The sequence below is a fragment of the Lissotriton vulgaris genome, chromosome 6 (assembly GCF_964263255.1).
Source record: "Lissotriton vulgaris chromosome 6, aLisVul1.2, whole genome shotgun sequence".
Taxonomy (NCBI): Eukaryota; Metazoa; Chordata; class Amphibia; order Caudata; family Salamandridae; genus Lissotriton; species Lissotriton vulgaris.
Window position 1 is genome coordinate 1,306,961,570 of NC_141694.1, and position 14,544 is coordinate 1,306,976,113.

The following is a 14,544-nucleotide window of genomic DNA, read 5'->3' on the forward strand; positions in this document are numbered from 1 at the left end:
AAGTGACCCTTTTGGATACCGCCTCTGATTTTGCCGATAGAGCAGGACATACATAAGTTTGTAGCAGAAACCAGTGTCTGATCTGTTTTTTAAATGTCTGCTGATTGTATGGTAAAGTTCTGGGCTTCTTGAGCCCTCAGATACGTCCTGTGATACCTGTGCTACAAGCATGGTTACAATAGCGGCAAGGAGTTATCGACTGTAAGGTAGTGACCTGATCCAGTATTGAAGAACTTAAGCTACTTAAATGATCCAAATTAGAGTTCAGTACTTGCAAAGAGACTTCATCACCTTGTGCCCCTAGATCTTGATATGTCCTTACATCAATTTGATCAGCGTTGTTTTCATCAGATGGCTCCTTAGATACGTGGGACCCTCCTGTGTCATCAATGGCTGATAAGGGAGCAAAGCGATTCTAGCAAGGAACATTGGGAACAATATTGATCTTGGGGAGTAACGGGCACAGTACCTAAGTGAATGGTCCAATGAGTACTAATTCCTTCGAATTGGATTGAGGGGGCTCAATAGACTCAGTAGACTCTATAGACTCTATGAGCTCATGATTATTTTGGTCTGGTACAGAGAGGCTTGTGGCGTGGGCAGCAACACCGACAATCGTAGCCAAGACAAATGATTGTTTCTTTTTTTTCAAACATATCAGGAACCCTCGAGGAATTGCTGTTCCCTTTGTTGGTTTTAGGGTTCAAAAGGGACTGCACCGCTTCAATTAACAAGTCAATGTCTGCCAGTGTATTAGTATTAGAAAGTGAGGGAGTGTCAGAGGGAGCCTCAGAGTTTTTGTTTGCTGGTTTCTGGGATTTCTTTGCATTGGTCTCCAGTTTAATTAGGTCTCCTGCTTATGGTGTGATGTGACCACACACCCTCGCTCAGTAAAATGCAGGGGATTGAGTGTAATAAAGAAAATAACAATTTACTTAGTACCGGTGAAGTTATAAAAGAGAATGGGCCCGGTGTTGTCTCTTCCGGGCGATCGGGCAAAGAGGGACCTTATCTGTGGGACTGGTTTGGTGATTTTGAAGGTGCTCCTGGCTCCTCCTTCAGGCCAGAAGGATGCTGGTGGACCGAGTCCCACCCCAGCTGTAGGGAGCACACCAACAACTGTGAAACCCTGTTGAAAGGAATGGAGCAGCCCACGCTGCGGGACTGCTTCGGTGGTTTTGAGGCGCTCCCAGATCCAACTTCAGCCCAGTTTGATGCTGGGGGACCGAGTCCCCACCTCAGCTTCAGAGAGCATGTCAACCATGGCGAATACGCTGTGAAAGGAAAGGAGAAGCCCCCGAAAATGCTGGTGAAGTGAAAGGAGCAACCCAGAGTAGTCTGATACTTGTAGCCCGCGTTTCCCCAGGAGAGATGCCAAATTAAGTGCGGGACCGGAAGGTCAAGGATGCAGCTCCCGGCAGTCCAACACGTCTGCCAAGTGGATGGGACGACCCTACTAAGCATGCACGGTCAAGGTGGAGGAGATCTATGAGGTCCAGTGGGCCCCAATACTTCTCCATGCCAGTCTCTTCAAGGGACCATGCATTTAAATTCCCTCGTCTATGCATCACAAGACCGAGGCACAGGTTGCAGGAGGGCTCAACAACATTCCAGCAGGAGAGCCGCTCTCAGCTACTGAAGGAGCACAGGTGGGGGGAGAGCAGAAGTGGAGTCCTCCTGTGATTCTTCCCCTTCAAGGGCCTCAACCCCTGCACTCCTGTCGACCCAGAAAAGCTTCCCATCAACTGATTCTGGGCAAATAGATAGTTGATTTTCACCATCCGCAACCTAGAAGAAATTGCCAATTCCCAAGGGGCAAGACAGGCATCTCTCCAATCTTCATCCTCAAGTTCCCCCACCTAGCCCTCCCACCTACACCGTAACTGAGGGAATCGATCTGGGGATTTAATTAGTAGTAACTGATATATCGGTGAGCTCGCTCCTTTACTCAGATGACCCATTAATAACTTCGCTTCTAGAGGGCTGTATTCAGGTATCTCCATATTTGCTGGAATATGAGTTAAGAGAGCATGTTGAAGCTGGAGATACTGAAAGAATTGTGTTTGTGACAGACTATGTTGTTCCTGTAGCTCCTAAAAAGTCATCAGGAGCCCGCCTCTTAATATCAGCCAAGTGGGTGATGCCTATGCGGTCCCAGTGCAAGAACCCTGCAAATCCAGCCACCTGGCAAAACCAGGTGCCCCGCCACAGGGGCAACATATCTGTGAGGCGGCGCATCCAGCAGGTAAGATGTAGAGCTGCCCTTCTGGACAGCACCGTCACCCGAGTACAAGATGGGGTCAGCTGGGACAACGGGATGCCGTACAGTAAGTCCAATGGTCCATCAGAGCCCAGAAGAGACAACCCCGGCCTGTAGGCCAAATCGCCCCACCATCTGGTGAACCACTCATTCACAGGGTGCACCTGCCTGAACATAAACGTGTTCAAAAAGGGGATAATAAAAGCCTTCCAGGGTACCCCATAATAGCTTCAAAACATTGTAAAGTGGAGCATATCCTGTGGAGACTTACCATCACAGACACAGGACATTTGGCAATGACCCCTACTATACCCACGAGGTTGCAAGATAAAAGAGATCAAAACAAAAGCTGGTCAATAAAAAGCGATCAGAACCACTTAAAGGTCCCAGGAGATATGGTTCAATAGTTTGCACAGTTTTCAAGATGACAAATCTGCATATGCTAGGCTTCCTAAGCTCCCATTCTTCCCTATCTGAAGTCTGCTGACTAAAAAAGGACTCCTTTACCCACCTCAGATCCTTCCTGTTCACCGATTCTGGGTTGGAAAATAAATCAGCTCTCCCCAAACTTGAGAAGCATCCCTTAATATAATTAGGCCAAGGGATGGGGTGGACAAAGTCAAGGGCCATACAATCCTTCAGGATCAATTTATATGTGGACAAAATTGCTGCACAAATTTAGGGACTCCCTCCGGTGTTCTGCCTATACCAAGTTATTTTTTGTATATTTCATAGAGTATACAGTTTTACCATAGGTTATGATAGGTGTTAGATCTGGGGGTCTCTAGTTTGCAATGGTATTCACCTTTGTCCAAATAGGGACCCTTACTTCTAAGTCAGGATAAGGGGATTACACACCTTAATAACCCCTGCTCACCCCATTGGTAGCTTGGTACAAGCAGACAGGCTTATCTCAGAGGCAGTGTGTTAAGCATTTGTGGATATACACAGTAATACAGGGAAAACACTACAGATGGACACAACACTAGTTTTATAAAAATAAGTATTCTTTATATAGACTTAAAAGATGATTAAAGTTGCTTAGTTCAAGTTGTTGGTAAATGCGACAAAGTTTTCAACAAAGTACCTGGATGCCTAACGCAAAGTAAACAAAAGGCTTGCAAAAGGGTAGATGCGTTGGTTCTGTGATCCGGGGGAGATGATGAGTCGTGCATCAATGATTGCTCAGAGTCGGGGCTGCATCATGATCATTACCGGGGCGGAGGTGATGCGTAGATTCTCTGCCTGCGGGCCCGTTGCGGGCACAAGATGGCGCCTTGATGCGATGTGATGATCCGGTTGCAAGGCGAGAAGATGGCGCCCTTGATGCGGCCATGCGATGGCCATGCGATGGCCATGCGATGTCGCCCTGGCAGCCTTGCAACAACTCTGTACTTTAAAGCCCCTACAGACCCTGCGACACGTTTCTCCAGGGAGATGCGGCGAAGGCTTGCTTCTCCGGCGATGCGACGATTTCAGCTGCGGAGGCGACACGCTTCTTTTCGATGCGTCACACTTCCAGCTCCCAGCGACACGCAAATGTCTGAAGAGTTAGAATTCCTAGTGATGGAGCAAGGTAAAGAACAAAATTTTGTTCAAACTTGCGAAGTTAATCTCTCCTAATAAAAAGTAAACAGACTAATAAGCTTGTGGTGAAATTATTAATCAACTTAGTTTTAAAGATGCACACATGAAATACACGCGGGACTAATGTGCTTTTTGTTGCAAACGCAAAGAAAAATAATGAACTAACCTTATCTTTTGTCTTTGTCAGTATTAAATGCGGCAGTTTAATTTAATGGCATGTGCTTATTTTATGTGCTTAGGTTATGTCTTTTGTTATAAATGCTCTTAGAGTTCCAGACATTCGAAAAGGATTGGTGAATATAATGCTGCATACTTGTGCTTAAGCTAGGTAACATAATTAACTGTGTTAATTAGCAAAGGGGAGAGGGTAACAGAATGGGTCTCAATTCTTTAATTAATTGATGTCTTGTATTTGTTTAATAATAGTTTCCGAAGTAAGGCCTAAAAAGTTGGTGCAGAAATATGGCTGACAGAGCTGCTGACACGAAAATTTGTCCAGAGTGATTTTCATGCACATGCGCAGGTGTGAAGAATCTTGCTGCAACGTTCTTATGAAACAAGGAGTGATTTCTTTGTCGTGCTATGCGTATTCACGGAGGCAGCCAAGGACAGCATTTTCTTATGCCTGCCAAGGTCAGGAAGTAGATGTCCTAGACTCGAAAATAAGTATCTTTCTTGAGGAAATCGAGGATGTGGAAAAGAAAAGACAATGGGCCTTATTATGAAACCCAGATTGTGGTCAGGAGCCGAATGACCTAATAACTATATCATGGTCTGACACAGAATAGCCAATGAAAGGCTTGAATTTAAAAGGTAAAATGTAGAAAGTTTAGCTAGAGAGAAAGGTATAAATTATGACACCATGAGTGGAGAAAAAACTCTTACTTTCCGATTCCTGAATGGTGCGCGTTATGCTGATGGACCTTTGGTGCATGTAAGGACAGCTGACTTTATTGATTTATTCCTTTCTAGGTAAAGATTTTTAGACAGGGAAATAGGTTCAGGAAACCTTTATTTTGCTAATTCTTCATGATTCTGAGCTAACTTTGAAATGTTGGTTCTAATTTCATTTCCATAATAAAATGCAGCTAATTCTTATTTGCTTATGAAATAAAGATATTTGAAACATAAAATGCTCTTTCTCATGAATAATAACGCTAATAAAATTAGATTTTAAATGACAAGCTGGTCTTGTTTATTCATGGCCTAGTTTCCATTAGTTGATCCATCAACCATAGTGGTTTGATTTAAGAGAAAAATAGTTTTATATCATGATAATGAAAAATAAACTGCAGATGTATATATTAGTGTAAATATTATGTGAATAGAATATAAATCAAATCACTTGATTCAGCTGCTCAAAAATTGTCTCATTGGTGTTATGGGGCTGTATAAGTGTTTTATAAATAATGGTGAGTATTGAGGTGATAGCGTTTGTGAGACAGTTTTTCTATAGGAGCGCTGGATCAATTTCCTGGTAGCAGAGTTCGGTTACTATGGTAACTGACATGTTACATGGTAATTACATAGGATTACATGTCTAAAACTTGTCAAGTTTGTTTAGTTGTTATATGTAGTCGAAAGGTTTTTTCCAGCAGTGTGAAAATTCGTAGTTATGCCGGCATGAGTAGTGTGACAAGTGAGGTTACACAGTGCATTTGTTCTGTTTCAAAATAGTGGTATTGTTGTAAATCACTAGTGTTGTGGTCATACAGCACAAGTTTAGGGAAATTTTAGGTGTGTAAGGTAGAATGCATAGTGAGGATTGTGTATGAAATCGTAACTTTCGAGTATAGGGACTTCTGTCCTGTTTTAAAACTCACAGTGAAGAGAGTAGTAGAATTTATCCAAGCTTGAGTGAAGGGTAAGGAAGTGTTACCTATCTTACTGACGAGTGAGGATTTCTATAGGTGGGTTAAAGTCCTACTACAGATTCATGTATGTATGGTTAGGGATTTTCCTGTACGAATGTGCGTAAATGTAATTGTAATATACGATCGAGCGAAACTCTGAATTGTCTCTAAGGAGGTGTAAAAATCTCTGTATGTGCATTTAGAGAGGAACAAGTTTGTTATTACTTGCTAGAAGGGTAGGGTAAAGCTGTTTACTTTATCGACAAATCTAAATATTCTGTGAAAATAGCGTTGTCTATTTCACGCGAAAAGAATACTTGAATGTATGACAAAACTATCACTTTATTTTAGTGAAACAGACAAATGGTTTGTTTTATGTGAAGTTATTTACTGAATTTCATGGAACGTTTTGTAAATATGGCGCTGTGAAAAAAATTTGTAAGGGAGGGGTCCGTTTAAAGAGCGAGAGACAGAGCAGTTTCTCTGCAGCGGGAGCATACATCACTAGTGTCGCGCTTCGATTGGCTAGCATACGTCATAGTATTCGCGCACAGATTGGTTCATGTGACAAGACAAGCTTACAGCTGATTGGTTCATTGTGAAAAACAGTAATTCTATTGGTTGAGCAGAATAGTGACGTAGCCTAACCTGATTGGCTTGTTGGTGAGTTTCGCGCACGGATTGCTTAGTGTTACGGAGTAACAAGGAAATTGTTACGATCTTTGCCGAAGTTGAGGAAATCGTTTAAAAACATGGATTATTATTTTCAGAAAGAGAAAAAGAAACTTTCATGGTTTCAGAAATTGAAAAATAAATTGAAACCTGACAAGAAAATTGCAACACGAGACGGAAAATGAATTCATAAGTACAAAACGCCTGCAGTTTATATGCTAGGTGAATATGGTTACCATACTTGTCTCTGGATTGAGAATTGGATGAAATATACTGAGAATGATGGTGTTTTAGCATGGCCAGAAGACGGATCATTTAACGTAGCGGTTTTGAGGAACTTAAGAGAAAGAATGGTAAATCTTGTACCGAAACCTAGACCTACACAATTTGAAGCTTTAGTTGAATGGGAAGATGAGATGCATGAATTAGAACAAGAGAGTAGTGGAATTCCAAAAAGATTAGTTAGAGAAACACATCAGGATAGAATGCGTTGAAGAAGAAGTGCAGACATGTGTGATGGCTTGTATCCCAGTGAGACTAATTAATGAGACATCTGGAAAAAAGCGTTCCCAAAAGAAAAATATTACTAGAGAAGAGAGTGATTCAGAAGATGCGGTTTTAGAAGAAATGTATACAAAAAAACGTCACCTTTTCAACCAGTTTGTACATGGACTACTCCAAGTGCTCCACCAAGATAAATTATTGATGAAACTTCCCCTGAAACGATTTTGACTAACAATAAAACTCCAGAAAGAACAGAAACAGGACTTAATTCAAATATATCACCAGTAAATAGTAATTTCACTGAAACACCAGATCAAAGTAATGAAACCCCAAGAAATGAAGTCAGAGCAGATAGGTATAAAGAATTACCAGTACCAGATACTTCAGATTGTATTTGTTCAGCAAATTAATTAATACAACAGTTAACTAAAAGCATGGAAGCAGTAACAGTGCCTGTAACGATTGGATCTGTTCTTCCAGTATTTGATCAAAGAGAAATTAGACATTCAGCTTTAACTGTTCCATTAAATATGGAAATACAAAAAGTAACTTTTTATTCGGATTTAACTGAAATACATCGAGAGAGAATGCGGATGCCTGACTTATCTCTTAATCAAAGCTTAACATGTAAAACCCCAATTGGTGCAGATTCTGATTCAGAATCGCCAGAAAAGAGTATTAATAAAATAAATTTAACGCCAGGAGGTAAATTACTCGATGTTGAAAAACTGAAAGCAGATATAGAAGAAATACTTATTGGGACGATTGGAACTGACTGTTTAAAGGCATATCAGGATGATGAATTATTGTTTATTTGCAAAAGCATAACATGGAAACAAAAAACAGATATGATCAATTAGATTTAAGTAAGCAGAAAAATGTGCTGAAAAGTTACAGGGTGGATTTTTCTGAAAAAGACATTGAAAACATGAATAATTCAGGAAGAATTACACATATAAAAGATTTAATTGTGATCTTGAGAAAATGGGGTGAATTAAGTAAATGGAGAGCAAAATGGACAAAGAAAAGAGATAAAGACAGAACAAGTTTAAATTTTCTTGTAAAAGAAAAAGATAAAGTAGTAAATGAATTCCCAAAGAGAGAAATAGCAGGTGGAGGACTTGTACATGTCCCATGGACAAGACAGGACATTTTACTGTTCACGAATGATTTTCCCTGATTGAGAGAAAAACCTGTAGAATGGTATCGACAGGTAGAAAGATTTGTCAAAGTTTCTAAGGTTTTGTGGGTTGATCTTGATGGAATATTTGACATAATTGTCCCATCAGACATTTGGACAGAATGTAAAATTTCTATAGATTGGCCGAGAGAAGAACCTTCTCAAGATAAGGTAACAGGTGCTCCTTCACCAGATGTAATGAAAATGTATGATAAAGTAATTGTGTTTTTGAAAAACAAAATTCCTCCTAAAGAAATAGATTGGGTTTAAATTGACAGAACAATCCAGGAAACAAAAGAATCAGTACATTCATTCTATGAAAGTTTACTACTAGTATTTAAACAATACAGTAGTTATGAGCATCTGAGTGAGAAAGATATGAGCCATTTTATATACAGATTTGTATATGGCTTGAGACCTGAAATTAGTGAAATGATAAGAACTGGAATAGTTGGGTGGCAATCACATACAGTTGATGATATTTTGAGAAAGGCAAAATACTGTAGTGATGAGATAGATGCTAAACAAAAGAAGCTGAAAGAAAAAGCAATGTGGGCACAAGTGAAAGTGGCTGAGCAACAGATAGCAACTTCAGGAAATAAAAATGCTGATCAGAATCAAGAAAACTTAAAGGTAATTATAATAAGCCAAAGTTAATGGGAAATATAGAGGAGTTGAAACAGAAACTCCCATGTTTTAATTGCGGCGAAATTGGACACTGGAAGCGCTAATGTAAGAATACCCCCAGAAATTTTGTTAAAAATCAATCATTAAATCCACAGATGCAGAATGAGATAAATCAGCAGCAACAGCTACAGCGACAGGTAGTGATTCAGCAAAGTCCGTTGCCACAACAGTTACCACAACCGCCACTTCCAAACTGTGTAAATTTGCAGAGATACAGTACAGAATCAGGATTCAGCGGAGGTGAACAGGTAAACAGATCGCCGAGAGTGAATGTGTCAAATCTGTCACAACAATTCTTGTTGAAGGAAGAAGGAGGGTGTGATTTTGATGATTACTTCTGACGGTGCCTGAGAGAGGAGGAAGAGTGTGTGCTTGGAGCCACTCTTGAGGTAGATCAATCTGGTCCATTTGTGAATGGTAAAGTGAATTATGTGGAAATTACTTTCCTAGTGGATACAGGTGCTACCCGTTCTACTGTTAGATCAGTGGAAATAGAAAACCTGCCTCTCTCTGGTGAAAAGATCCAAGTAGTTGGTGTAGCTAATCAACAGATCAAAACAGATGTAACTAAACCAGTCGAAGTTGAAATAGGTAAATTTAAAGACATGCACAGATTTGTAGTCTGTGATAGCAGTCCGGTAAATCTGTTAGGTAGGGATATACTTTGTAGGATGAATTACGCAATATATTTTTCACTGGATGGTATGAGCTGCAAACTCCAGAAGAAGATGGTCTTTACAAATTAACAATGTTAATGGTTGAGGCAGAAGAAAGCAGATTATTTCCTGTGTTTGAAAAAAATAATTTGCCTGAAGAATTAAAAGAGACAGTAAATGTAAAAATTAGGGATTTCACTGGAGATGAAATGGGTTTGATGAAAAATGTAGACCCAGTGCAAATAACAGTAAAACAAGGAGTCGATTCTCCAAATATTCCACAGTATAAAATGAAAGCAGAAGTGATAGAGGGAGTAATTCCTGTGATAGATAAATTCATTAAACAAGGTGTTCTAAAAGAGATTGAAAGCAGCTCATGTAACTCACCGATTATGGGAATTAAAAAGCCAAATGGAACTTTCAGAATTGTTCAGGACCTGAGAAAAGTTAACAAAATTATTGTTCCTTGTTGTCCAGTAGTACCAAACCCAGCGGTAATTTTATATCAGATTCCGCATGATGCAGAATGGTATACAGTTTTTGATCTATGCAATGCATTCTTTACTGTTCCATTGCATCCAGAAAGCCAACAAATTTTTGCGTTCAGATTCAAAGAGCGTATTCTAGCAGGTGTAGAATCCCTCAAGGGTACACCGAGAGTCCATCTATTTTTAATCAGTTGCTAAAGAAATCCTTGGAAAATCTAGATTTACCTGGAAAATCTACGTTAGTGTAGTATATTGATGATCTCCTTGTTGCTGCAAAAACAAGAGATAATTGTGTAACAGATACCATTACTCTCTTAAATAATCTGGCAGATGAGGGACACAAAGTATCTCCTGCGAAGTTACAGTTCTGCAAACAAGAAGTAAAATATCTTGGTCACAGAATTGCAAAAGGTACCAGACAGGTAATAACAGAAAGAATAAAAATGATTCAAGCAATGCAACCTCCAAAAACACAGAGACAGGTTAGAATGTTTCTAGGCTTGGTAGGTTATTGTCGCCAATGGATTAGTGGATTTTCTGTAATTGCAAAGCCATTGCAGAGACTGACAAAAACATAAAAGACCCAATTAGTTTATCTAAAACTGAATTGGAAGCTTTTGAATAGCTAAAAATAAGTTTGTGTGAAGCTCCAGCATTGGGAATTCCTGATTATGAAAACGTTTTTGAGCTGTATTGCAGTGAAAGATAAGGTTGTGCATTATCAGTTCTGATTCAAAGACATGGAAGACTGAGAAAACCAATAGCATATTTCTCAGCTGTTCTTGATCCTGTTGCAAAGCATTGCCATGTTGCTTGAAAGCAGTAGCTGCAACAAGTGTAAGTTTGGAACAAAGTGAAGGAATAATTATGGGATTTCCAGTAAAGGTATATATACCACACTCTGTTGAAATTCTGCTTACTAGAAGCAAAACACAGCATTTGAGAAGTAATAGGTTGACAAAATTTGAAAAAGTGATTCTTGGATCAGACAATGTCTCGATTGCGAGATGTGTAAATCTGAATCCTTCTACATTGATACCTGATGCTTCTGAAACAGAAATCAGAAATGAAATTGTTGATCATGAATACCTGGATGTATTAGAATATTACACAAAACCAAGGCAGGATATTAAAGATGTCCCGTTGCCTGAATCAAACTATGTTTTGTTTGTTGATGGTTCATGTTTGAGAACAGATGAAGGTGCTCTGAGTGCAGCATATTCAGTATGCACGGTTGCAGATGTGATTGAAGCTTCAAGTCTCAAAGGAATTCGTTCAGCTCAAGTTGCAGAATTAGTTGCTTTGATTCAAGCATGTGAATTGGGTAAAGGGCAAAAGATTACCATAGTGACTGATAGTCAGTATGGCTATGGTGTAGTTCATGACTATGGCCAGCTCTGGTCTCAAAGAGGTTATTTAACTTCTGCGGGATCACCAATAAGGAATGCTAAATTAATAAAAAGATTGATTGATGGAATTCAGTTACCAGAAAAAATTGCAGTAGTTAACAGCTCATCAGAGAGGAATGGACTACATAACAAAAGGAAATTCATATGCTGATGAAATTGCGAAATTTTGTGCAAGACATAATGCAGCAATCAATCGGGAAAATGAAAATGAACATGTTTTGAACTCACTTATGCTAATATCTGTAGTTGATACTTGGCAAGGAGTAAAGTTGCAAGATGAGGCAAGTGATGAAGAAAAAGACACATGGTTAAAAGCAGGATGCAGGCAAAGAGAAGATGATGAGATTTGGGTTTACAAAGATGACAGACCAGTGATGCCAGACAGTATGATTTCAGACATGGCACACATGTACCATGGTCCAGGGCATATAGGCAGAGATTCTCTGATTAGGCTATTTAGGCAAACATGGTATAATCCAAAATTCAGAATAATGGCAGAATCCTTTTGTCAGATATGTTTGATCTGCCAGCAGATCAACCCGAACAGAAAAACAGTTGTAAGCATGGGAACCATAGGATGGGAGGGTGGTCCTTTTACCAAAATACAGCTTGACTTCATTGACATGCCACCTCATAATAAACTCACTTATGTTTTGGTAATTGTCTGTTTGTTCTCAAGAAGGGTGGAAGCTTTTCCAAGTCGTCATAATGATTCAATCACTGTTGCAAAATTGTTGCTGAGAGAATTCAAACCTAGGCATCGTTTCCCAGTGTCGGTCAAGACAGATCGCGGCACACATTTTGAAAACAGATTGTTGAAACTGATTTGTTAAGCATTGGGCATTAAGCAGAAATTACATTGTGCATATAGACCAGAGGCCTCAGATGTTGTTGAACAAGTGAATGGAACAATAAAAAACAGAATAGGTAAAATGTGTTTAGCAACAGGAATGAAGTGGACAGATGCACTACCACTTGTTTTGATGACTTTGAGAAGCATTCCAGATAAGAAAACAGGATTGAGCCCTCATGAAATATTAATGGACAGGGTCATGAGGCAAGCATTTGTTCCAGTTGACAAGTTACTGAGTATAAATGAGAGCGTACTTTTGGATTACTGCAAGAATCTATCTTACTTGGTGTCTTCTGTGTTACATCATTTAGGAACTGAAGTGCTCACAAAAGAAAAGGAACAAGCTCATGATATGTTACCAGGAGACTGGGTGAGGACAAAAGTGCATCAAAGAAGAAATTGCCTAGTACCAAGGTGGCAAAACGCAAGACAGGTGATTTTGGTCACAACAAATGCAGTAAATTGCAGGGGATTAAAACGGTGGATTCATGCGAGTCATAACATACGAGTCCCAGAACCTGAGAATCCCGATGAAGAAGGTGATACAACAGCTGATTCAGATTCAGAAGAAGAGCCTGAGGAAAATCCAGATCCTGAAGATTGACAAGATAGTCGACATCTGGAAGATTCAAATGCGAATGAAGCTTTGAATGAAGAGATTGTAATACAAGATTCTGAAGATGAAAATGACAATCTGCTAGCTCAAGAAGCAGAAAAAGAAACTGATCAAGAAGTGATTCAAGATCAAGATCAGGAGAGTATTGAAAAGCAGAATAGAAACTTTGGAAGAAGGAACAAAGATTCTGAAACTGGTGTACTGGAAATAATTGAAGAAGAAGAAGAAATTCCAAGTACAAGTTATAAGAATGACTTTCCTAACAAAGTGAAACTGCCGAGTAAAGAAGTACCTGAATCTGATGAAGAATCTGACTCAGAAAAATTGTTCATTAATGAATCAGCTGAAAACACAGAAAGTGAAACAGATGGCAGTGGAGATGAATCTAAATTGAAGAAAACAAGAAAAAGAGCTTGGAGAGTGGAATATAATTTGAAAGAGTCAAAAAAGAAGCTAACAAGAAAAGGAGATAATTGGCCAAAAAGAAATTAGAGGTATCAAATTTAAATTAGTGAATAAAGCAAAAGAGCAAGTTAATGAGATTTCAAGTCAAAAAGAGGAAGACTTGAATTAGAAAAAACAGGCAGGAAAGAAAATAGAAGTGATAAGCAGTAGATCAAAGAGAACCTTAAAACCAAACCAGAAATATAAATTGCCAGAGTGGGCCTACATTATTATCCCACCAGTAGTAGAAGTAAATAGTAGTCAGGAAGATTTTGATGATGCAAGTGACAATGATTGAACTTATTGATTAATTGACACAAGGTTGAAGAAATTGTGTTAGGAGACACAAGGTCGAAGAAATTGTGTTAGCTGAAAAACACATTTGATGTATGACATAAGGTCGAAGAAAAGCTGTTAGAAAAAAAATAATTCATAATAAATAAGATTATCTGTTAAAAAAAAGAGGGGAGTATATTTAGTAATTTTTCAATTTTTCAATTTTTTTTATTTATTTTATTAGCTGTTATTTAAAAAAAGTAAAGCTGCCTTATACTATTGAACATTTGAGATGCTCAATTCTCAGAAGATGTTGCAAACTGTCTTCAATATGTATAATATTGATTATTTTAGTCTGGTTAATTTTAGCTGTTATCTTTCCTTTTGATGTAGATAAAGAGATGTATACAGCTAACATAACAAGTAAAGTTGTGGTTAAATCTGAGAAAACTGATACTAATAGAATTATTGTACATAAACCAGAGATTCACCAAGATAGATCTATTGGAGATTTTTCTAACAATACCTTCTCAAGACTTTTATCTGAATATGTTAAGGTGATGAATGCAAAAGATTGTTATGTATGTGTGAAACTACCTACTTCTGTGTCTGAAGGAGTTAAATATAACATGCTTCCTCTTACTTATGGTATAACATGTAGTGTAATAACAAATTTGTTTTATAAAACTGGTCGTCTGGAATATTATTATTCAGATTTTGATGAAATCTTTGCAAATTTGAAGGTTGTAGATAACTTGAATAAAGTGAGACCTGCCAAACAGATGAGGGAATTTTTCCTAACGACTAGTGAACTTACTTATGAGTACGCTTATATAAATAATCTAACATGTAAATTGAGAACAGAAGAGAAAACATTCTTAAATATGGTGGAAGAGAGAAGGGCAATTTACAAGCGAAATGAAATGTCGAAACAGACTAAGTCAAACTTTTGGCAGTTTGAAGATGAGAAGCTTAATGGTAGAAATGTAAATGTTGCGATTCACATAGATAAACCTGTTAGTGGAAAATTTTGTATAAGAAGAGACAATACTTTGTACG